This window comes from Polyergus mexicanus, unplaced genomic scaffold (assembly GCF_030449975.1).
Source record: "Polyergus mexicanus isolate NDT 795.1 unplaced genomic scaffold, iyPolMexi1.0 SCAF_24, whole genome shotgun sequence".
Classification (NCBI taxonomy): domain Eukaryota; kingdom Metazoa; phylum Arthropoda; class Insecta; order Hymenoptera; family Formicidae; genus Polyergus; species Polyergus mexicanus.
In genome coordinates, this window is record NW_027223344.1 from 4,779,321 (window position 1) to 4,789,406 (window position 10,086).

The 10,086-nt window shown below is 35.6% G+C and overlaps 1 non-coding gene across 1 annotated transcript; it reads right to left on the reverse strand.

The window, feature by feature from the left end:
- Nucleotides 1-5,073: 5,073 nt before the first annotated feature.
- Nucleotides 5,074-5,221, reverse strand: LOC138943026 (U12 minor spliceosomal RNA). The gene has a single exon (XR_011448409.1). It is a non-coding gene; the product is annotated as a U12 minor spliceosomal RNA (small nuclear RNA).
- Between the last annotated feature and the right edge of the window lie 4,865 nt (nucleotides 5,222-10,086).

Sequence of the window (10,086 nt, forward strand, 5' to 3'; positions counted from 1 at the left end):
GATATTATAAAATATAATACTTGAAATTAAGCAATAAATGTTATTATTACGCTTTATTATTATTTATTATGATAGAGTTAAAATTGAGAAACGGAATGAAGTCATCGATTTTCGATACGATAAAAAATTTTTGTTTTTTTAAATTAAATGACGTTAAAAATCGCACGGTTTAAAAGAAATCGATTAGCTATATATCTGAAATTCGAATTGATATCTGAAATTAACGACAACTTGGAAAATTATATGTTCCTTTTTGAGCAATGGCGGCATTTATACGGTAAAAAAATGAAGGTTATATATATATATATATAAATTTAAGAAAAGATACAATATTATATACTTGGAAAATAACAATTTGAAAATTGGTTAATTATACACGCAGTCTTTTAAAATAAATTCATTGCGATGAAACAAGCGTTAGTAAATAATGTGTCTCGGAGTTCATACATTCCGCAATGCAATTTTCTGTCGTTAACCTCTCAATATTATGAAAGAAATAGTTTTCTTAAAACGTTATTTAAGCTTAAGAAGTATATTTTCAGATAACGTCTTGAATTCTCAAGAGGCAATTTTGCGAGCGTTCATTATCAAGCCGCAAAAATTGCATTTTCTATCTCAAAATATTATATTATCAATAAAGAAAGGGATTTATGATATTTTCGATACTATATTTGAAAAGCTTCATTTTCGAGAATAGAAAAATGGAAGTAATAAACAACGCGGAATTTTTATTTTATTAGAAATTTTAAGATATATATATAAATACTTTGCCGATTTCAAAAGGTGATATAAATTTAAGTTAATATGATATAAAAAATTAAATATATGTATGTATATATGAAGAAAGAAAATTGCTTTATCGTTGTCGAAATATTCTAAGAGAGAACATAAATCTTTTAAATTTGTACAATATTTGTGACTCTTTGACGTACACGTTCGTGCATAATTCATGTTCGCGCATGACTGGCGAATACGGTACATTACATACGGGGCTGATAAATGCAAGTGAACTGTAATCGCGGTTGCTGTACTTGCACTTTGGGAATCCGGCAGGGTCATTTGTTCGTCGAGTTAGTCTCTGTACCACCGGGTAGCGTGTCCGCGAAATTTTCGTCGCGTCCATGCTCCCATGCACCGTCCCACGCTTATCGCGAATGAAATTTCACGGATGCGTCGGTGAAGCTAACGGGAACACGTTTATTATTCGCTTCACTTTAATCTGCTTGATGTGCGATCTTCGGAATGTCGCTCTTCCCTCCGATACGGATCGGTTACGTAATAAAAATATTGTGACATTTCGTTGCAGAGAGCTTTTAACACTTTTATCTAGGGCCTTTTTCCTATTCTCGCAAGTAATGCAAATTTTATTCGTACAATATTATCGCATAATATAAACGATAATTTTGAACATGTTTATAAGTAAGTCTTGTAAATATTGATTTCACAGTACCAAGACAATGAGCGTGCGCATGCGTTTGAAATATTTTTTAAAATTGATATTAATTTAAGTATCGACAATGCAAAATAAATTATTTATCCATTATCGAGAGTCTTTAAGACTTCTTATTTCGAATATTTTTATTCTAATTTATAAGTCTCGATTGTCTTTAGATTCTGCAATGTTAGGATGACAAATCCATCTAATAAATTTAATAATAACAGACATAATGTTATCTAATGACTTTCTATTGTATATGTATCTTTATCATATTGTAGCTCAGACCGTATTATATTTTATTCAATAAATTCATAACCGGCTTGTTGTATACCGGGGACACACGAACTCGTTATCCGTAAAGCGAAGCTTCCGCCTACGCGATGACCTCTATACGACCCCTGATACGACCGCGCAACCCCCTTTGGATTTTCGAGGGATGATAGTGGATGCTAAAAATTGTTAATCTCGTGTCGTTTGCATCGCGATAAAACACGCAGCTTCCGAAAAGATTAAGATCGCGCGTGTAGATCATGTTCGTTATCGATCGTCGCCGGATGCCGATCCAAATATAAATTATCATAAATTGCTGGATATATATTGTACATACATATATGAAGTATAGATTGCACGGTATAATAAAAAAAAATATCGAGTTTCTCACCGATGGATAAAAATCGAGTCCGTGCTTCTATTTATCTGCGATATTTTTAATAATACTGGAATAATATAAACTTTCAACTCTCTATAGGAAATTTGGCAAATATATTTTATTCGATCAATTATTTGAAATTATATAAATAGTTTGGGTGTTATATTTATTTATATATCTTTTATATTATAATGTTAGTATATTTCTTTTTAGGGCGATTAGTATTTAAATTAGTATTTATATCTGGCTATGTTAGGATTAAGATCTCTTCCCCCGACTTAAAACCTCCCCCTTACTTTCCATATTATATTCTGTATTTTATTTATATACTCTTTAATATATTAAAAACATATATTATAAATATAATATATTTAATAAAATAAAAATATATAAATAGCTAATGTTAACAATAGAGGCTAGGCTGCTGTCTTTATGAGACCTTTTTCTAATAAGTTTGCGTGAAATTATACACAGTCTTTATGTCCTTGAACTAGAAATATATTCAGTTCGATAAAGTTATGAATAAACCGTACGAGATATCGTGTAAAAAAATGAATGGAATGACGCGCGCGCGCGCGCGCGCACACACACACACACACACACACACACACACACAGGACAGTTCACGGATTACAATTGCGGATTTCAATGGAAAATCGCAAATTAGCGGTTCCAAACATCTTTTTCCTACGGTATGATCGGAATTGCGATCGTAAATTTCATCATTGAATTGATCTTGCCAATTGATTTTCAATGGCGTCGCGATGATATTGACCCAACCGACTGTGCCGATTTTCATCGCCTGATGCAGTCTTGATCACTATGCGCATCATATCGAATGAATTAATAGAGCGCCGTCGTCGCTTGTCTGTTCAGACTCTCTCTTTGATCAATGATGGAAATACGAATAGCGGAGAAAATTGGATGCGCGCGGTAGGAAAATAGAAAGGAGCGCTTGTAGAATGCACGAGATGCACGAATGCATACCGGTTGCTGCTGAAGCGAGAGTAAAGTCTCGATGGGGATCCCGCGTCTGGTCTCTTCACGGAGCGGGATTTTCAAGGAGCGCACCGTCGGCATGCGCGTAATGGAACTTACGTTACGACCAAGTCTTTGCGTGTGTAACGCGCTCCCCGCTCGGAAAATGCCAGGCCAAGTACCAAACGCGCGCGGTCGAGAGTCGAGAGATAAAAGCGCGTGCCTTGAGACGCATTGCGTACACATATGTATGGTATACATATATATATGCATTATAGATGTCTCTGCTTTAATATCGATATCTTGGAACGAGGACGAACAACGAGTCGTTTTGCATTTGCAAGTTTAAAAAGACGAATATTATATGATTATGCATGCAATATATCTGCCTTTATATACAATACATTGTATATATTAAACGCACACACGCAACGAAATGAGATATATTATACTATTAGGTGTACAACTTTGTTTCCGCCGTTTTCCTATAGATGGCTTTAACGGTAAGTAGTGGTCGAAATAAATAGATCATAGACGTCATGCGATAAACTTGGGCATCTGTCGACATAGAAACATTAGTCGATTTGTGTCTGCGTCGTAAAGTTATTCTCGATTGAGAATGTCAATTTACGAGCCAAATTCTCGTCATTTGCGGGAGGTTTTAATTTTCTGCCTCAATATGAAGAAATCTGCGGCTGAGGCTCATCGAATGCTCTGAAATACTTATGGCGAAGCCGCTGTTGGCGAAAGAACGTGTCGCGAGTGGTTTCAACGCTTCGAGAACGGTGATTTTCACGTCGAAGCGCGGCATAGCGGTGGAAGAGAGAAGGTTTTCGAAGATGCAGAATTGGAGGCATTACTTAACGAAGACTCGAGTCAAAGTGAAAAAGAATTGGCACGATCATTGTGAGTGACTCGACAAGCAATTTCAAAATGTATAACCAGTTTTTTACAATAAAGCCTCGAGTTTCGGGGAAAAAAAAACGGCGGAAGCAAAGTTGTACACCTAATATATTGGAATTTTTTTAAACTGGACAATTGGACAATTAACTTTTAATCCAAAGAGATAATATCGATTATCTACTTACATTAATATTAATCGATGAACCTTATATTTAAATGAGGAAAGTGGAGAGACTTAACACGCGCCATTATTCAAGAAGCCAATTTATATTGAAGATGGTTTATTTTATTCGCTTTAAGAATTTTCGACAACGTTTCATTCGCATGTTATACCTGTTTATTATTCAAGACGCGAGAATCAGCATATTCGGGGAAATTAATACCAAATACATTTTCCCTGCAGATTCTATTGTACAAAGGATAGGAACACTATATTTGCAAGGATGTTTTGTTGAACACTAGCGAGTCGCGTCCGGTCGTGAATAATGTGTAGAATCGCAACGAGGTATGTAGGTATACGTGGAATTCGAGGCACGGGTATTATCATTCTAAGTATTACGAAAGACCTATGTCATGCGACGAAAATAGGCTCGCTGGAAGAGAGAGAGGGTAGATAGACGATGCAGCTAAATTGATAGATCGTCGAAAGCAGTCTAGCAGCATGTGCGCGTTGATGAGCGAGCGAGTGACTAATTGTATACCGATGATTTCTCGCTTATCGGCAAAATGCTTATCGGAAATAATCGTAAAATGATATTTTCATAATTAGAATCGTGCATACCAAGTTGCGCGTTCGATGAATTTATAAATTAATCGTTGTTGATGAAAAATCGTATAATAAAAGAAATTGATCTTAAATTTAACGTATCGTGAAAATGTAAAACAAATCTGATGATTTAAATGATGACTATAATTAATTTAATTATATAGATAATTTATAAAGATACAGAAATTTTTATAACGAAATAGAATCATGTACGACGTCGTCGTTACGTTCCGAAGATTACGATTAAAACATTAATACTTTGATAAGACAATGTTTGGGACAATGTTAGGGACAATGTTAGGAGTAATTTTTCTAATATACATTTTTAATTAGGATAATGAGGTAGATCGCTTCACCCGGCCGCGCGAAAAAGTAGTTCGCGCAGCCTTGGGACGACCTGAACCTCTTCAAAAATTGGTTCGCTTATTTAAGCATGGCTAAGCGTTACCAAAGCTCTATATTTTCCTTACTCATTAGTTTAAGGCACGAAGTTGCGAGTCTTTCAGCCATTTACTTATATCCTATCGAATGGATTTCTTCTTACGAGATAGTACCAGACCGAATTGCCATCTGTCGAGCGCAATAGGTACTACTATAATGTAAGATCATCAAGTTTCATCTGCAAGTATTTATAAGTCGTGTTAAAATTAGCAAAAGATTAATTACAATGATTATACGCAGATGCAATATACGACGCATTTTCTCGTCGTCTGCCATATAAATTAATATATTTTATACCGTTAACTTTCTCCCGCTTGCGAGGATATTTATATTTATGTGCACACTGCTCTCTCTCTCTCTCTCTCTCTCTCTCTCTCTATACATATATATATATATATATACTTTAATTAATTGATATAAAAATAAATCGAGCAGTCGTTCAAAATTATGATGACAATAAAGGCAAAAGAATTTTTCTTCTCTCTGGGAAGAGAAAGAATGTTGAAGAAAGCTTCGCGTCAGTGGCGCGTCTGAAAACATTGAAGCTGCTAACAATAAGCGTATGCTCTTATGCGTTCATTACGCACGCAACGTAATGAACGTTCCATAATGATATTAGGTTCATTATTCGCGCGTTTCTTATTAATTGTTAAAATTGCGTTACCCGCTGCTCGGGTAAGTTCCGTTTGAACATTCTAACAAGTAACTTTGCCGCGGCTTATATCATCCTTATCAATTTGCTCCGGTAACGAATTGATTTACCTGTTCATTGAATGGCGCCGAGCGGAACAATAAAGCACAATCATCGAAGCGGTGATAATGAAACGCTCAAAGACGTCTTAAATCGTCTCTTTCCTGTTTCATGACGTTTATCCATACCTTAAGCTTGGATAGAATAATGTGTGGAAAATATTGCAAGCTTCATTCAGTGTGTTTCAACTTTTTTAAATTTTATTAAGAATATATATATTGTCTTTTATTAATTATCTTAGCAATTATTTGATTAGTAATTAGTTAATTTAATTTATAATATATTTTAATTTATCATTTTATATACTATTATATTAAGCGTCAATATTGAAAAAAATATTATACTTTATATATTAAGTATCGATGCTTAAAATCTAAATGAAATGTTTGAATTTAGATAAAAGCTATATAGAAATTATATAAAAAAATTGATTTTTTCTGAAAACTTTCTCTTTAAGATTCATCCAAGATCCAAAACATAGATTATTTCATAATTAAAACAAAACAAAATAAAAAAAAAAAATTACTCTATTATTATATTTTTTTTTATAATCAAGAGAAAAAATAATTTAAATAGAAATGTGAATAAATTAACCGGAGTCTCGCGCGGATATTCATTTATTCATATTTAGTGAAGAACCTTTTCGAATCTAGCCAGAGTTTAACATATGTAATATTTGTGAGGAGCAAGACAAGATCGACTCGATATACTTTCCTTCTCCTTGCTTCTCGCACTTGATTACTAATTACCTTCCCTTTAGCAACGTCCCTAGATACACATGCGTAATCATCGCCCACCTATCTCCGCCTTCGACATTGTAGACGCTCTACGACATTGTCCCGAACACGTTTGCATTCTCTCTCGGTCAACATCGTACCTATCTTCTTCCATCTCCCTTCTATGTGCATCATCATGCATGTGCTTTTCGCTTGTTCTCCATCGTCTACGTGCGGTATTCACCTTCGATTGCGACATCCCCTTGTCGCATATTGCGTATTATATGCATCGGTGTGTGCATTGTTTGAGATGCATTCTGTAGTGTAGTCGAGAGCGGTCATATCGCTGCGTCTTGTCGATACTACAATATATGTCTTCGCGGACAACCGTGCAATGGAATAGAATAGTTGAAGACTGTACGGAATATGCATTGGCGAATAATTTTTTAGAAATATTTCTAAATAAAAAATTTAAAGCTATAACACAAATAGATATATTGTTAGAAATATTATTCTTTATATATTTTATCTCTCTCGAACAAAAATTAAATTTTTAAACGCTCTTGAGAATTGTATTATTAAAAATCAATTAAAGACGATTTTACGTTACTCTTTCTCGAGTTTATTTGACTGAATTAATTACTTATTATTTATATATCTTTTTGTTAAGACATGTTTTTAACAATATATAATTTATACGAGATTGCGTATTTTTCCTGTTTATTTTTAATTTTACTCGGGTTAAATAATTTGCATTGTTTTTTTCCTACGAAACTCGTCTAGAATTGCGTGCGAAAAAAAAAAACTTTATAATCTTTATCGTATGCATTTCTTGCTTTTAACATTCTATAACATATGTAAATTAATTATTCAATTAAAAGTGAAAAAAACTGTGATAATTAATTAATATCGATCGAAATGTACGATTAATAATCTACAATCTAATTCGCTTACAATCAACGATAGGAAGTCGAATTATTTTCGACCTCCTGTAAATTGCCGCGTGTTTCGCGCGAACATTTAGTCGTAGAGTTAACCAAGATAATGCTGTTGAAATAATAGGGAGCTGACGCGACGAGAGATGTTTTCATCGAGCTTACGTACACGCGGTCCGACTTGGTCCTCTAATGTACAGATGTCGGAGAGAAACGCGCCGCCACCCTCTATAATAACGAGGAGTGCAATTTGTCGTCGCGTGCAAAATTAAAACATCCTCTCGGTTCTCTCGACGCGCCCTTCTCACCCTTGATATCGTCGTTACGTGAAGGAAGACTCGGCATACCAACGAGATCTCTTGTTACGAGTCTCGTTTACGAATTAACGAAAGCGATCGATTACAAAAGCACAATTAATTCTTACAAGTACGTTTGCTTTAAATGCAATTTAATGAAACGGAATGAGATGAAACGCATTTACAATTATTTATTGTCATCGATTCAGATTTAATTTTATAGAAACTAAATTTCAATATCATAGATTTTAATTATGTGTTTTGTGTTTAAAAAATTTTTTTTTATTCCCTTTTTTTATTTTACCTCCGTCAATCATCTTTTTCTTTGTTTTGATATTCTTTTATTATTATGCGTTATATATATATATATATATATATATATATATATATATACGCAGATATTCGCATAATAATAGATTATTTATGATATGATATGACATTACCTGATATTACGGTTATAATTAGTGAAACGTCAGATGAAGGAGCGAAATATGAGTTTTTTTTTTTATTAAAGTAGTTTTTAGTAAAATAAAATATACTCACATACTCTTCGGTGACATCTTGCTTTATTTAATGACATTTTCACTGATTCAGTTTAAAAGAATAATATCTAAATCGCGTAAAAAATGAAAATTTACGGTTATTTCTTTTTAATTAGAGCAGTGAGCGAACGTGCTAAATAAAATTCAATATTATCCGATCCGCCACGATCGCGTTATCATTCGTTATGGCGAGATGATGATTCTGGGGCCAAGAGGGATGGCGTCACGTGTGTCGAGGGTGCTTCGTGGCTTCTCGCGCGTGGAAAAAGAGGGTAGTTAGTAGACGTATCCTGGTAACGCGTGGATGCAGAATGGACCCCACGCGAATGGGATATATACGCGGGGCGACACAGTCTGAAAACGAAACGAGCGAGCGAACGAACGAGCGCGTTGTAACTCTCAAGGGGATTGATTTGGTCCAGGTCGGTGGGGGAGGACTGGGGGCGATATCGATCGCCGGCATTTGTGCGGAGCGCATCTACAGGAGGGAGCCTTCTATCGAGTTTCATCTTCAAGCTGCTTGTTAATTTTTCTCTCTAATGTAAATTCTACATTTATTCCTTTCTCTTTCTCCGAGGCTTTCTCCTTTCACTCCAAGTGCACGTACGTACTTTCGATTACGGAACATACTTTCGTTGAATAAGTCAGAGTTTGAATAGTCCTATTCATCCGAATCTCATTCGTTCTACTTGTCACAGAAATTCGCGGACCGGCGCTAGATTCGCGAATTTTCAACGAGGAATAATTCTCACTCTTCGCGCACCGCAGCGGTTGGTTACAACTCCCTCGACGTCTTTTGGGAAAAGTTGTTCGCTTGAAACGCGGCGTCTCTTTCAAATTTAAATGAGTCTTTGAATCGAATAAAATTCCGGGTACTATACTGGGAATCGCTTAATCGTCGCCGGTTAATCCGTCGATTTTCTCCGTTTCTCGGGACAACGAACAAGCGATCGTCGAGAGAGACGACCGCTGAAACATTCATCGGTTGTTCGAGAACATTAAGCTGTAAGCGTGTGGCACGTGGGGCGCCTTTCATTAACGGAACCGCTTCGCGTAAGCTTCCATTAGCCATCGGCTATGGCGCGAGTGTAATTTCAGCGGAAACGCGAGAGCGTTTTTTACGTTAAATGGAAATTGGTTCGCTCTATTCAGTTTTACGGACTGATATTCGTCTAATTAAATATTTAATCAACGAGTGAGCGGTCACTCGCGCGAAAACGCTTCGTTGTGAAGTAACTGTTCAATCGCACCGTTCGTTGTGCGATTAAATCTCGTCGCATGATATTGTACCAGGTATATAAATATGAAACCGGAATTTGCCCATAGATGGCCCTAGCTGTCAATGTAGTTACCGTCAAACCGCGTCATTGGCGCCATTTTCTCGTTTTGACATCTGATAAAGATTTTCAACTCACAACAATACAAGTTTCATACAACAACGTAGTTTTTAATAGCGTTGAACATGTCGAATTTTGTGCCTGGAAACTACGATTTGCGGACAGCATTGATTTTCTGTTACCATTTGAAGAAAACTGCTGCAGAATCGCATCGAATGCTTGTCGAAGCTTACGGTGAGCGTGCTCTTGGTTAATCACAGTGCTTCGAGTGGTTTAAAAAATTCAAAAGCGGCGATTTTGACGTGAGAAACGAAGAACGTGGAAGACCACCGAA